The sequence below is a fragment of the Micrasema longulum genome, unplaced genomic scaffold (genome assembly GCF_059751315.1).
Source record: "Micrasema longulum isolate JH-2025_06_02 unplaced genomic scaffold, ASM5975131v1 h1tg001633l, whole genome shotgun sequence".
NCBI lineage: Eukaryota > Metazoa > Arthropoda > Insecta > Trichoptera > Brachycentridae > Micrasema > Micrasema longulum.
The window spans coordinates 453,570-469,246 of NW_028278813.1; positions in this window are offsets into that span (position 1 = coordinate 453,570).

The window sequence follows — 15,677 nt, forward strand, 5'->3', positions numbered from 1 at the left end:
ATGAAATGTGATTGCATCCTGTTTCTTTGAAATCCCAGCAGTATTTCTAAACTTTAAGGGGACACAACACGGCATAACTGAATTCAAATCAGGAATTGCGTACTGAGCGACGTCTACAAAAAACTAATGGGTCAAAACGTAAACCTACTCATTTATGAGTAGTTGAGTCGCCTTCTGTTTGATGTGCATATGAGGTTTCTGGACTTTTCTTAATTCTATGCCTTGAATAATGTTGCAAATAAATTTATTTGAAGCATGAGTAAAAGCGAAAGGAAGATATAATTAACTTAAGACTTGAAGATATGAAATCTTTACTGATGTGAGTGAGATTCACACAAATTATTTCATCTACCTACAAGTATATGAAATAATTTTTAAATTCGTACCTACCTGCCTTGACAAAAAAATAATACAGCCACTTACCGACTTTGAATGGATACCGGTTTTGTGACGTACCCGTCTCTTCGTCAGAACATTCACTTCACCAACATGCAAATACTAAAATACAATTTCACCTTTACTATCACCGTAGTAATATAAATAGTATTTACAACAAAATACATCAATTACATGCAGAGTTACAGGGGATGCAATCGCAACCGCGTCTGAACATGTATTAAAAAATTAGGTTGATTATAAATGGTGGTATGTTGGAGAATCGGTAGGGGGTTGGGAAGAAGAAGGGTTAGAAGGATTAAATTGATCAGGATTTAGACGGGTATATCTTGAATCCCGTAGACAAAAAAGTTTAAATACGAATGTTTACTAACATTAGTTAAAATATTATAAAAATAAAACACGAGTGATACTTTAATCCACAAATTTGGAATATCCATTAAAGTATCACTCGTGTATCACTCGTGTATCCATTAAAGTATCAATCGGATTAAAGTATCACTCGTGTTTTATTTATATAATAAATTACAATGAACTTCAAGAATTTTCACTTACAAACTTAAATGTTTTAGTTAAAATATTTTACCACAACGTCAATGCTTTAAACATAAAAAACACATTAAACACAATTTCATAAAGTATTCTCAAGGAGTTTTTGGAAAAACGCATATAGGGACAAGCGTATAAAAATATTAGTTTTGACACGTGTTTACACTTTCAACAATTATTTACAAAAATAGAATAAAAATTATGACATATTTTAAATCGACAACTTTATCAAAAAAAAAATATTACAAACTTATTTTTTTAAAAAATGTTGTACACATTTTCTGTATCAATTCCCTAGGGAGTATAATTCAGTATTTGTCTACAAACATTAGGACACACTAGAAAAGTTTATTTTCTCTTTGCTCTACGTGTGTTTTCTGAAAATCACGATTTGAATTGGTTTATTTTTAGATCATGTAAATATTTTTGTGCGTATAGCTGGACTTAATTTGAGGATTCATCTTAATATTTACAATTTATCTAAAAAAATAAACGTAGAAAAAAAATTAAGTAGTATAAACAGAATTACGTTAATAGAATTGGCATATACTTTGTAAGACTTCATGATAAATAATCACAAAATATTTTTTTGATGCAAACGTTTTAGAGGAGAGGTAAGGAATTAAGATCAACAAATTTCAGAGAATATTCTGCAGAATTTAGAACTATGATAATTCTATTTCACCTGTCATGGTAGGAATGCTCACCCAAAACTGTTTTTTTTTATTATTCATTTATTTTTTATCCTTTTTACGGCATTATTCATAACTATTAGAATTGAAATCATTAGACTAATTATCTTGCTCGACAAATCCCAACTGGAGACTTTTCTAGCTTCAAGCAGACAATTTAACTCATTTAAGAGAATATGTGGAAGGTAAGAATTTTGATAAAAAGGCATTTTTATTTTTGTATTTTTTTAAATTATAAATCACATAAACAAAGTATAATACGTTGAAATACATTCCTAGGAGTTGTAAAAACTCAATTCGGGACATAAATAATATTGACATGAAAAAAATAACACATATTGAGAACAACAAAGAAACAAAGCAAGTTTAGCACCTTTATTACTAAATATAGCACGATAATGTATACGCCAAAAACATTGTCCTACACAAGCAGAATAAATATTTAAAAAAAAAACGCTTTTAAGAATGAAAAAAAGTAGTGAATCTACTGAGAGAGATAAGATCATTAACATCACATTTCAGAAATAATATTTTTCACTCAGATCTTCCAAGAAAAGGTTTAGGTAGAAGGCGTTGAGAGCCACGCTTTGCAATTTACGCATTTCATTTCCTTTAATTTTGGTCTGCAGTTTATTATACAGCGTTCGAGAGATATTCTCCAATGACTTTTTACCAAACTTGGTAAAATGAAATTTTGGAATATGCAGGTTTTTCGAGCTGCGCGTATTGTGGCTATGGATATCGCTATTAAAAATTTGCTTTAAATTTGTATGAGCTGAGGAATTCAAAATGTTTAACATGGTGTTTGTGATATCATGCACATGTATTACTTTAAAAGGAAGTATTTTTGTTTGACTGTAAATATCTTTTACATGTGTATCCCAAGGCAGACCAAGAAAGTTCCTCAAACTTCTGTTTTGAGCGTTGTCTTTCTGTCACTCTCTTGCAGATGCCTCCCCGATACAATCCGAAAAAGACAACTGCACGACTCGACGGACTGATTTTGGCCAAGTGAAATTGACGAAATCGACGTTTGGCTGTCCCGTTTTCCGCATCTCAAAACTGTACTGATTTTGGCCACTTTTTATAGAATAAGTATCAGAACGAAATTTTGTGCATCAAAACATTTTCTGATTTTCAAAATTGTTTATCATATTTGTTTACCGTACGTCCGAAGGCGGCAGATAAAACTGGGCGTTTTTTCGTGTTTTTGGATGGTCCAAGCTCCCATAATTAACAATTTATCTAAAAAACAAAACGAAAGAGTAACGCCAATCGTAAAAACCTAAAGTGTGTAAAATAAACATTGCTCCAGGGAGAAAATACGGGACTACCTTTGTATGAAGAAAAGCAAGATCGTGTCTCCTCTTAGTAATTTCAAATTTCTTTAACATATATGTTTTAAATTAATTCAAAAACCCTTACGGATTACATTCATTTAACATGATAATTTTTCTTTTTTATATTCTTATTCTATTGTAGAGGTATATTATTAAACTCGATTAGATAGTAGCTATTTGTTAGTTCATGTAAAACATATGATTTAATGGATTGAATGGATTTAACCTCAAAGAATGAATAATTTACATAAGTTACTTTCATTTTTTGGTTTATTACACACGAAAATACAGAGATTAAACAAATAATACTTTAAGGTTAATTTGAATACTGGTGAAGACAGAGAAGGGCGAGTGACGTGTTTTTCAATTCAATTCAATTCAATTAATTTATTTGTTTTAAATATATAACATATACATTACAAGCATATATTCAATACGTACATATTATAAAAAAGATAAAAAATACCCGAAAGAGACTCGTGTCAAAGTAATAGGAGAATCCGGCTCCGGAAAACCCCTTCGGATACATGGAACAGATCAATATCCAGAGCGATGTTGTTCAGCATAGCGGAAGCCCTTCCAACAGGCATAACCATAGGCAGGTTGGTTCTGAATATCGGAATATGAAACAATCTATGCTGACGCTGTCTTAGGTAGTTATAAGGAACATATAAACCGATGCTCATCATAATCTCAGAATTATCGATCATACCGCGCAACAATTGATAAAAATGTGTAGTCAAATACACATTCCTTCTAGTCTCTAAACTTTTGTAGCCAAGCATACCCTGGAGAAACTCGGTCGGGTAGAGCCAAGGATAATACCCTTGTGTTACGCGCCCTTATATAGGTTCATTGGGCACTGCGGCCATAGACAACACATCCTCGTCTCTCACTCTCTGGTCCTCACACTATTATTGAAAATAATATTTTTAACATCTTTTGTAAAGGTTTCCGAGTCTTTTGTTAAGTTTTGTATGGTAGTTCATTGTATAATTTCAGTCTCGACTGTCCTTGTCTCGTGTTAGAATATTGTATATGATATTGTTCTAATATTCTCGTATTGTGTCCATGTTTATTACAATTTCAATAATATTTTAAGTTACAATCAATCTCACCTCAAGAATCCTCTATTTTTTATTTACCTGTCGCTATTTAGTCGTAATTATTACGCTAGGTAAGCATTCCGTATTAAAGCAAATTCATCCGTAGGATTTATCTGATAAAAATATGCGGCGTGCAGTTAATTAAACCGTAAAGGAATAGATTCTTCTTGGCAAGGAAGTTATTTTTATATCTCTTTATTTCGTGGGAATTTACAACAGAGAGTTGATAATCAACAGGATTGCGTGTTGAATGGTTGGTTTTCTTGAACTTTGTATGTACATGGCGATATATTTTTATTTTCTTCTACTTAAGTCTTGTGTGGCTGTGATGTCACACTAGTCGACACAGGACACAAGACTTTACATATCTCTCTTTTTTTTTTAAATGATGAATTCGTACTTTTTGTAATCATCAAATATACATTTTCACATCGAATTTCAAAAGTAAAATTTGTATGACTATGCTGGATGTTAATACAAAAAATATTTATCCTTTCTACGCGAAGAATGAATGTCCGCTAATTTAACACCACATCTGTATAAGAGAGAGCACGAAGATATAACTCATAACAAGGAAGACAGAGACGCTGTTCTGTTCGGGTAAAACAGATTCAGTCTTCAGTCGGTTGATGACGGAGATGGAGGACGCACGCGCGTAATATGAGCAGCGTATTTTTGATTTTTAATTTATTTTGCAATAACGGGGCTAAATCATATGTTTATTTGCATAAATTGTGGGGCAACACGATGTTACATCACCGCGCGCAAAGGGATTATTTACCACAGTCTTTTAAGAGTTTACAATGAATTAATATTTTATGTTTAATGTATTTATGGGTATTTTAAGAAAGATGGAGGATATAAATGAATATATTTTAATATCCATAAACTCTCGTCGGCTAATTTCCCTGCTTTACAAATTACAAAAAAGATTAGTGCTATATTCGAAATATAAATTTGTTGATTCATCTCTGATATAAGTTTCTCATAATAGACGAGACAAATATAAAAAAATTTGGTATTTCACATTGAATTGGAAATAAATACAGTAAAACTCCAGATATCCGGATTCCGAATATCAGAATCGTTATCAGGAAATAATAAAAATAATAATAAAATAGATGAAAAAGAGCGCTGACGGCCGGCGCGTTTCTTCGTCAAAGCAATTAACTTTACTGGACATGTTAAGGTATAATTTCATGTGATAACGTCTTACACTCATTAATCCGGATAGTTGGAGTTTTACTGTAAGTGTTTTTCTCGACGTATGCCATTTTTTCACTTATTAAGTTTTTACGTCAAAGCGAACAAAATATACGGAGGAAACTAATTGGTAATAAATGCCAATGAATGCTTTTCAAACACACGATTTTTCTATGTAAATTTTATATTAATATGATTTGTTACCACGTTTTTTATGTTTAAAAAAAATACTGTACAAGCCCGATGATCCATTTTTGTACAAACTTATTGTAATAATCCACAATCTAATAAGAATGAATCAATTGAAATAGTTATTTTGGAGCGTAAGAGATATTGGTCGATAACTTTCTCTGAAATTCCGGGACATTAAAACCGGGTTGTGGTTGCGTGTCGTGGACTCATGAATCGGAGGTCCGAGGTTCGAACCTTACTCTACGACCACTTGATTTCCATTTTCTAATTGTTATCCGAAAATTATAAATGAAAACTTGTTTTGAATACATAGTTTTTTTTATTTGTTTAACACTTTATATCCATAATATGCATTTTCTGTAAATATAAGGGCGGGCATATTGCCTTAAGGCAATTTCTTCAGACCTAACCAAACCGCTGATTTAGATAAAATGAGAAGAACATGGATATATTTTAGGTGTTTATTCAGAATCGTATAATTTTATTAAAAAAATTAAACGAAAATAAACTAAAAATCTACACTATAATATGAAATTATAGGAAGTTATATTATTAGAATAATCCGCTTTAAATATAAATCATATTGTAAACATTATACGCGACCTTTGAAAATACCCCATTGGGATATTTTGTTTCCATATACTTTTTAGGAGAGTATTAAAAATCTTATAAACATAGTATATGTGCGGTCGTTGGCCATTTGCTGCATTTATTTTTCGTACCGATTACAAGTTGTTAGCGGTTGCTCTAGTTATTATACCTTTTGATGTTATTTGATTCTTACTTTTGTTCTATGGTATTGTTAACGATAAGCGGACTGTAGAATGTAAAACGAATATCATTAAATTTTGTACAAAGGTGGAGTATTTGAATCAAGGAAAGGAGCACGGGAATGGACCTACCTTTGATGCGATGAGAATGTTCTTCAATAAAGTTCACCATAAATCATTGAAAATTCTAAGATAACAATTTTTACAATGATGCGAGACACTTTCAGAATTCTTATGCAATGTAATGTAATGTCAAAAAAAGTTCGATTTTTATTAATCTTAAGTGTGGGTGAAGTGAAAGATGGATAAAAAAAGTAATCGGTCAGGGATAATATCAATAATAATTGCTGTGTTATACTAAACATGTAAAATATTACACAGTTAAGAATTTCATATGTGAAAAACGAATATACAAAAAAAACGAAATTGTTTCCACAAAGTAATGAAATTATGAAATAAAACAAAAGAAATGAAGACGAGAAGAGAAATATTGCAGAATTATGAAATAACAGAGGTTATGAAGCATTCTTGTTAGAAATTCCACCCGTCTCCAGTTTGAATTTACAATTAAAATACATTTTTCTTGGCGGCTGCAATGCATTCTAATTGTGCTTATAAATATTTATATTAAGTTCTATTGTTGTACAACACAAGGGCTGATTCAGTTTTTTTGCTTTAAATGAATATTAATTAGAAATTCTTATGGAATTCATATACCGCCACGTGGGGATAAATTGCACTAGAATATCGATTTAAAAAAAATAAAAAATTAATAGTAATTTTTTATTTTATTTTTTATTTTGGTGCAATGTGAGGGGTTTTGGCTCACACTTCGTTAAATTGCGGTTATAAAATAGTATAATTATGGAAAAATACAATAATGATAGAAGAATAAAAAAAAATACTATAAAATCTAATACAAATGTTTTATTCAATATTGAAGGTTTTTAATTATATAAAGTAAAAGGTGGGATTAACATTTAGTACATAGGAAATAGGAATTAAAATATATAAAATTAGGTCTAAATATGGTCGAGTTCTGGGACGGTAAAGAAACCTCTTTTGGAATGCATTTTCGGTTTTTTTATGGATCCCATTACATCCTTCAAAGAATATTGAAGGATGTCATCCTTTATCGACTACTTCCACGATTTGAGACAAAAAAATTAAGGCGGTGCATTTTTCTATATTTGACGCAAAGCAAACAGTCAAGTTTTATGTCTTTGCATAAAGGATTTTATCCATCCAGAGCCTGGTACGTTGCTCTTAAATAATCGTACTGTTCTGCCTATTTGAAGATTAAAAGCACTCACCGGGAAACCGTACTGACTTATGTCTACTATGCAGTTCACGAAAGATTGCTCTTCGCCCTTGTCAAATATCGAAGGTTTTCCCACAGGTTTTGTGTGCTGATCTTTGAGTTTATAGTTAATCGTCCTTCCGGGAATTTTGAATATTTCTTCAGCTTTTCTTTGACTGTTTGTATCATTTCAAATGGCCTCCAAACAGTGCTCCAGTCTCTCCGGTGTGAAATCGCAGTATCGTCGGGTACCAGGCCGCCATATACGAGTATGTGTTCATGGCATTTTTGAAAATAATATACCATCAGGAGTTAAGTAGGTACACAAAACCTATAGATATATAGCAAAAATTTCGAGCTGTATTAGCCGTTATAAGAGTTTTGATCAAATTAATTAACCATGGCCCTTTGTGGATATTTTGCACCAGGTAAAATTTAACCCCAAATGTGGTCGATACGAATCTGTTCTTAAAAAAAATAAATCATAAACTTGATAACATAACCAAAAAATACAGCATTTGAGAAAAGCGGGGCATACCTACATACGATTGAGAGACCACTCACTTATTGTAACTTGTTTCGGTGTACTGATTACACTGGATATTTTCAGGCAGAAAATTATCTCCACGTTCGGACAGGCAAAACACATCGAAACCATGGCAATCGACTGTTATTTCCATGAACTAAAATGTAGATTGCAGTGCCGTCTATCAGATACGATAGAAAATAGAATGACAAATGACATGAATCAGAGATGACAAGTTCCACAATTTCTTTACAGAAGGTGGTGCGAAGTATTACCCATGGTGCAATTCATACCCACTTGAAGGTAGCAGTACTCTTTATTCGAGTATTTTACATAAGAACACCTTTTTTGAATTTATTTTCTAAATTCTTGATTTTAAATCAAATAAACTACCGAAAAAACAGGAAAAACAGAGGTTTAAAATGGAGATTTATACAATATACACTCTATATCTGGCCAGATAAAGAATATTTATTTATTTATTATACGGCACAAGTGCCTTTACAATATTAAATATAACAATATTATGAGTTAGTTACATACACAAAAATTTAAAATATATTTTTAATTTTTTTTTGATTGGTTAGAAGAAATTACCATTTTGCAATAAGCCCGCCAATGTACAATAATATCATGTAAAAAAAGTTGAATAAATTAAAAAAGTTAAATAGTGTAACGTCGTTCTGTTTTCTTTTGATAATTTATAAACATAATTGAAAATACTTACTTACCTTGAGCATAAAAATGGGCGTATATATAAATAAATAAAAAAATGAAATGTTTTTGGCACGTTTTTTGGAGAAATGAATAAAATCAACCAGCCAATGGCAGGTCATAAGCCTTGTAAATCTAGACAACTTTATCTCTGATGAAATACTTACTAATCAATCTTAATCACTCTAATTCTAAATACCCCTTTCACACCATCTGTGAGATTTCATATCATCATTTAACATCATGAACGATGGTACATTTTTTGGAGAAATGAATTAAACCGACCAGCCAATGACAGGTCATAAGCCCTGTAAATCTAGATTGCTTTATCTCTGATGAAATACGTACAAATCAATCTTGATCACTCTAATTCTTAATATCATTTTCGCACCCTCGATGAGATTTCAGCCGTTACAATAACTACAATCCCGATCCAGTGGCGCTTTCAGCAAATACTAGAAACTTTCAGATCTTTGTAACACACTTTGCTATCGATCACGTGATACGTTAAGCCAATTCCACGACTCTTTGCAATTCGCGAACGTATTGGTTTTTGGTTTCCCGTTTTTGTATTAACGCCAATCCTTTAGGGACAACCTGATCTGATCAGAGCGAAATATTCGCCTCGAAATATAGACGGCCACTTTTTAAACCCTATAATACTTTCCCTTTTCTGCTGTAGACCATATCGTAAGCCAATCCAATTGTTTCGAAGATAAAACCTTTTGCGTTCCATAAAACGAAATTTAAAAAGAAACTTATCAAAGACAAAAATCAGAGATATGAATTTGGTCGATTAAATTAATAAAATAGGGAACAAAACGGCAAGCCATTGAGTTTTGATAATAAGTGCCTCCGAAAAAATTGGGTTTTTCGGTGCGGCGATTTGATTGATAACGAGAAACGTCGATGCCAAAAAAAATGGATGCAGCAATCTCTAGTGACAATAACTCAGTTGCCAGATGGCAGAATGGACCATCTGTAATTTTCAAAAATGTTCAGAAGAGCTAAATTAAGGCTCAATTACAAGCCTTTAATCCACATACTAAAATATTTTAAATTTACTTTTCAATAATTAATTATCATTTAAATGATGCTTGTTTTATTTTGTATGTGTATTTACTAAAATATTTATTGAAACTGTTGAAAACTAAAAAATCTAAAAAAATTACAGATGGTCCCTTCTGTCATCTAACTACCGAACTGTCACAACTTCCTGGGGTTGATCTTTCTTTTTTGGCATTGATTGGCCGGAGTCGTTAAAGTAACAAATAAAAGTTAATTTTGTCGGTATGTGAACCGGTGTTAGATTATTCCGATTTAATATATATATATATATTTTATTTTATTTTATTTTATTTATTTTTTTTTTTTTTTTTATTTTTTTTTAATTTTTTTATACAGTCTTTATTCAATAAAATATACATATTATTACAATATTAATACATTATAGAGAAAACAAAGTATTAAGATATATTTTGTCCCGATAAACTATTCAATAATAGTTTGTCATCGGGTGCTCAGACATTAGTTTTAATTAATAATCAAATAAGAAGAGTACAGACATAATACTGTATACGTATAAAATAATAAACATAAAAATAGTTTAAAGATATTTTTTTAAGTAAGAAAATAGAGTAAAATAATACAATTAAAATTAAAATTAAAGAATAGTAATTTACTTAAATATATTTTAAATATAAGAAAAAAAATAAAATAATAGACACATATATAAATAGTGTGTGCTCATAAATGTAATCAAAACAAGATAAAAAAATAAATTAAACAAAGTAAAGTAAATCGAGAATTTCAATTCATATCTACAGAAAAAAAAAAAAAAATTAGTAAGAAAATTAAAAGTACATATTAAAATTAAGATCTAAAAAATGTAAATGAAATATGAAAGTAAGAAAGTAATAAAATAAAAGAAAAGGTTAACCCAAGAAAATAACAAAAATGTATTCAATGAGGGATAAAAAAAAAAATAAATAAATAAAAAAAAAAAAAAAAAAAAATATATATATATAAATAAAAAATATAAGAAATGTATTTCATAAATATTACATAAATAATAAATCAATAAAGGATTCATTTCAGTTCTATAGAATCTGGTAGAATATGATTATTAAATGGTACGTTTATATAATTAAATGATACGATTGGGATTACGTAGATGAGATAAGTTTTCACTAAATTTACAAATCGTCGGAAAACTTATAAAACTCTCTAAATGCCAAATTCGAGAAAATAAATAAAAAATGCAAATACATTAAATGGCATTTTTCAAGCTTAATTGTTTGATAAAATCTTCGAAATCCTCCGAGATTTAGTTTAAAAATTATCATGTATAAAAGCCCACTAAAGTTCTTCAAACAAAAATTATTATTCTGTTGGAAACCATTAATTTCAATACCAAATATTTTTTTGGAAATCTTTAGTATTGAAACGATTTAAAAATGAGTAGTGTGAAAAATGCTTAAATATCATATTTCAATTTGACATTTAAAGTTCTTGCTGTAATTGTAGTCAAAATACCAAAATATGTGAATAAATTTGACATATTTTCTATCGTTTAACAATTTTTGTTTTTTTATTTTTTCTTACAAGTTAGTAAAAATAATTCTTAAAGTAATAAAATTAAAAACAGTGTATTGTAAAGTTACCTTGGCACGGGTAACCTTAGTGAGGTCACGTTATTTTTATTATTAATTGTTTATAATGTGAAAAAAATGATTAAAAAAAAAAAATGAAATGAAATAAAATGAAATCAATGAAAACAGTAAAAGTTTAACTCGATATTGAAGGTATTAGTAAATGCTCTATGACCTTATTTTTTTATTAATCGTAATGTTCTAATCTTCTTCTATCTTTCAATAATCGATTTTCTTTTATAAAAGGCTTTGTTGGATCATTAAATCATATTACCTAACTGTCACCATTTCAATGGTGTAAAAATCTCATACAAAGCGTCATACAAAAAAAGCCAGATTACAATCGACGATTCATTCGCGTCCCACACACCAAGTAAACTGGTCGCCTTATACACTGAGTCCACGAAAGTTTTTAAAAAAGAAAAAAAAGCTGTATTTTGAAAACATATATGAAATATCGCACAATGGGTTTTAATTAAAATTAAAAACAGAAATTTAAAACATGCGGCATTTGAGAGTTTGTACATGTACATGTTTTTTTTTCAAATTTATTAGAACAACGCAATATATAGCATATTATGCTTTATTTGATGAAGCTAGTGTAGGAATAAAGTAAATGTTTTTTGTAGGTCAGTGATCGTATTGCAAATTAAGATAATACATATACAAATTATATATATATATTTATTAAACCGTTAGAAAAGTTTTTTGTATCTACTATAACAAAAAATTTAGTCAGTATTCCTTTTCCGAAATTCATGGTGCATAGAGCACTGTATTGGTACACCAATCACAAAGTATCTTGATATTTTTTTCTACATGAAGGTAAGATGATCAGTCTTACGCTTCAAATGCCGTTCGAGGGACTATGAAATATTCCAGTGTAAAAACACCTTTTTAAATAAAAAAAAATACGTCAACTCGAGACCTCTTGCACGGTAGGTAAACGTTAACAGTTAAATACTTAGTAGATTTTATTAAATATATTTTAAAATTAAATCAATACTTATCATTACTGACATTTGAAAATTAAGGTATCGATATTTTAACTTTATTGAGTACTTGGGTGAAAATGTATTCTGTTTATTGTTAAAAGGAAACGCTAGCTGACTATTCTTCATACAAACGTATTCCCGTATTTTTTTCCTGGAATATGGCACTAGACTAGTCACTGATTAGAGCAATTTTGACGAAATTTATATTTTTGCAAATTGTCTACTCCCCTTTAAAAGAAATACGATGGTTTAATGCGCATATATCATGTCCAAAATATAAATAAGGAAAATCGGAAAAGACTTTTGTTAAGTCAAACATTCAAATAGATTTTTCTCAGAATAAACTTTAATGCATTCCGAAGATTTTATAATTATACAAACGAAATGACAAAACTTATATATCCAATGGATAGTTTTAGAGATTAAACGTCACATGTTACATCGGAAGCTGTCGGCGTGGAAAAAAGAACGAAAAGCTCGTGTTTTTCTTTTACAGTATTTTTGAGAGCGCTCCCTGTTGTCGGTATTACGTATTGTGCAATATTCAAGCATAGCAAAGATTCCAAAAAATAAAATATAAATTTAACGTATTAAACTATTTTCTCATGCTTAAAAACACATTTCATTTCAGACTTTTCAAAACGCGAAATATTCATCGTTTTCAAATCGAATACTTTTACGTTCCTGAGACCCCGCGCTTTGTTATAATGAATTCCCGCATCCAATCGTCATCGCTGTCATGCGCGTACTGGCTGGCGCGTACTAGCTTCTGTCTGATTTCATATCGATCATTGGCCAAGAACGAAGAAAGGTGATAGAAATTTCGCTTCCAGCACCATACTAAACGCGCAATCCACGCGCAGGCGCAAACTTAAATTCTTACTTTAGTCCAAATAGAGCTTGATTAGAATGACAGCTGTCAAACTAATTTCATAAGTGATGAGAAATTACTAATCACTGATCAAATCGAATTTATCAGTTATTTCATGCAATCATGAAACTCTGTTTCCGAAAATTGATATAAAAAACGTAAAAGCAAGCCTATTATAGTGTGTTTAACACAAGTATTCATAAAAAAAATAAGACATTTATACTTTTTTCATGAACAACATCAAATGAATTATTTTTTTATTCGATCAATTTACATTGATCAATTTGTCTATCCCTAACGTTTTTGCAAAATGATGTAACCTTGTAAGAACATCGTTAATAAATAAGTTTTATTGAGTTTTTTTTTTTAGTTTTAAAGTTGCTTTTATATATTAATGTTGATTTATGTGTCGAGCATTGTATTAAAAAAATAAATTAACACGCCAGATACGAATGATTGTTCGTGTGTCAATATAAATAACTCCTTTGACGTTACTACAAAGTTATGTCGTCACTTTTTCTGACAAATGTCATTCTAATAAAGCTATATTTTAAGGACTAAAGCTAGGGTTTCCTAGGACAGCGGTGCCCGCATCTTAACGGCCGTAGTGAACGGTGATGCGGTGGACAGCCGTCGTAACGGTGCCTAGAGAGTGGTTTCCTAGGAAAACGGTGTTATCAACACCATTTAACACCGTTTCTCTAGGAAACCCCTCTCTGGTCGACGTTACGACGGCTGTCCACCGCATCACCGTTCACTACGGCCGTTAAGATACGGGCACCGCTGTCCTAGGAAACCCTAGCTTAAAGGTTGTGGAAGGAAGGAGTTTTTCGTATATAAATCATCTAGTTTTGAGGCGATGCGGCCGCGACGCACCACGCGTGCAGTACCGATGCGATTATGGTATTTTGGCACTGAACATAATATAGTGATAATTATTTTGTGATGGAGTAGGAATAAAAAATATAATGAAGAATTTAATTCAAGCATTAGAATAATAATAATATGTAATATTGTAAAAAAAAAGTTTATATTTTTTTCAAAAATCGTTTTTCGCGTTTAAATAATATTCACAAGCTTTAAAAACACATTTCATCATCTCGAGTATAAAACATTTTCACGATTGTTAAATTAAAACAAACAAACCAAGCTATTAAATATTACTGAACTCTTTCAACTAGAATCATTAAAATTTATCCATAAATTAGCCACTGATGTAATTGTAGACGAAGAACTAAAACTTGTAAAAAATTGTAGTCAACATGGACATAATACAAGAATATCAGACAAATACCATATACAACTTTCTAAAACAAGACAAGGACAATCAAGACTAATGAACCAGGGACTGAAATTATACAATAAACTACCAGACAAAACTAAACAAAAGACTCAGACAAACTTTTTAAAAGATGTAAAAAATATTATTTTGAACAACAGAGTGTAAATGAAAAATGTATGTATTATTTTATGTAAAATGAATGTAATAATTCGTAAGGGTTTATAAATAAATTTTCAAATAAAAAAAAGATATTTATACTATTGATAGTCAAAGTACCCAAAGAAAAGTTCCCAGTTATAAGAAATTCTGCGAAAAAATGAACCGGCGCCATAGACTTTTTGAAACGCGGAATATTAATTGTTTCCGAAGCGTTTTTCTTCTTTATACTTTTACGTTCCAGAGACTCCGCTCTTTGTTATAATGAAGGAATTTAAAATTTTATTTTACGCGGATATTTTTTAATTTTATGAATCTTTTCGCCAAATGCGTTTGCAGTCAGTTAGCGAGGCAGTTTGGTAGCGTAATCGCTCATAAATTTATTCCGTTCCTAAATATAATGTATTAAGTTAGAATGTTGGCATTTTAAGTTTCCGGTTCAACTTTGCGGTAAGCTATTTTTATTTATTTATTCATTTTATAAATGTAGTCTGTGTGACTTTAAGGGTAGTTTAACCCATTACGCAATGCAAACTGTAAAAATTATAGAATAACATTGCAAATTATTGAGCAGAAACAGATATTTACAATACAAAAAAAAATAGATTCATATTAAGGATATTTTTTTTATTAATAAATGTATTTTAAAAATAATAGATACATGTTTTTTTAATCTATACAAATCTACTTTTATACATCTAGTAAATGTTATAACTGCAACTCACCAAAAAAGAAACTTATTCTTGTGCTTGGGAGTGACTTACACTGTTATAGTAATTTATTTATTAGAATTTATATAATTTTGAATAAACGAGTAAATGAGAAAAACCTTATGGGATATAAAAGGAAAAACCGAAAATAATAATACATTCATACTAATTACCAAGCGTCAACCACAACCATAATACAAGATACTCTAATAGGGATCTGATAC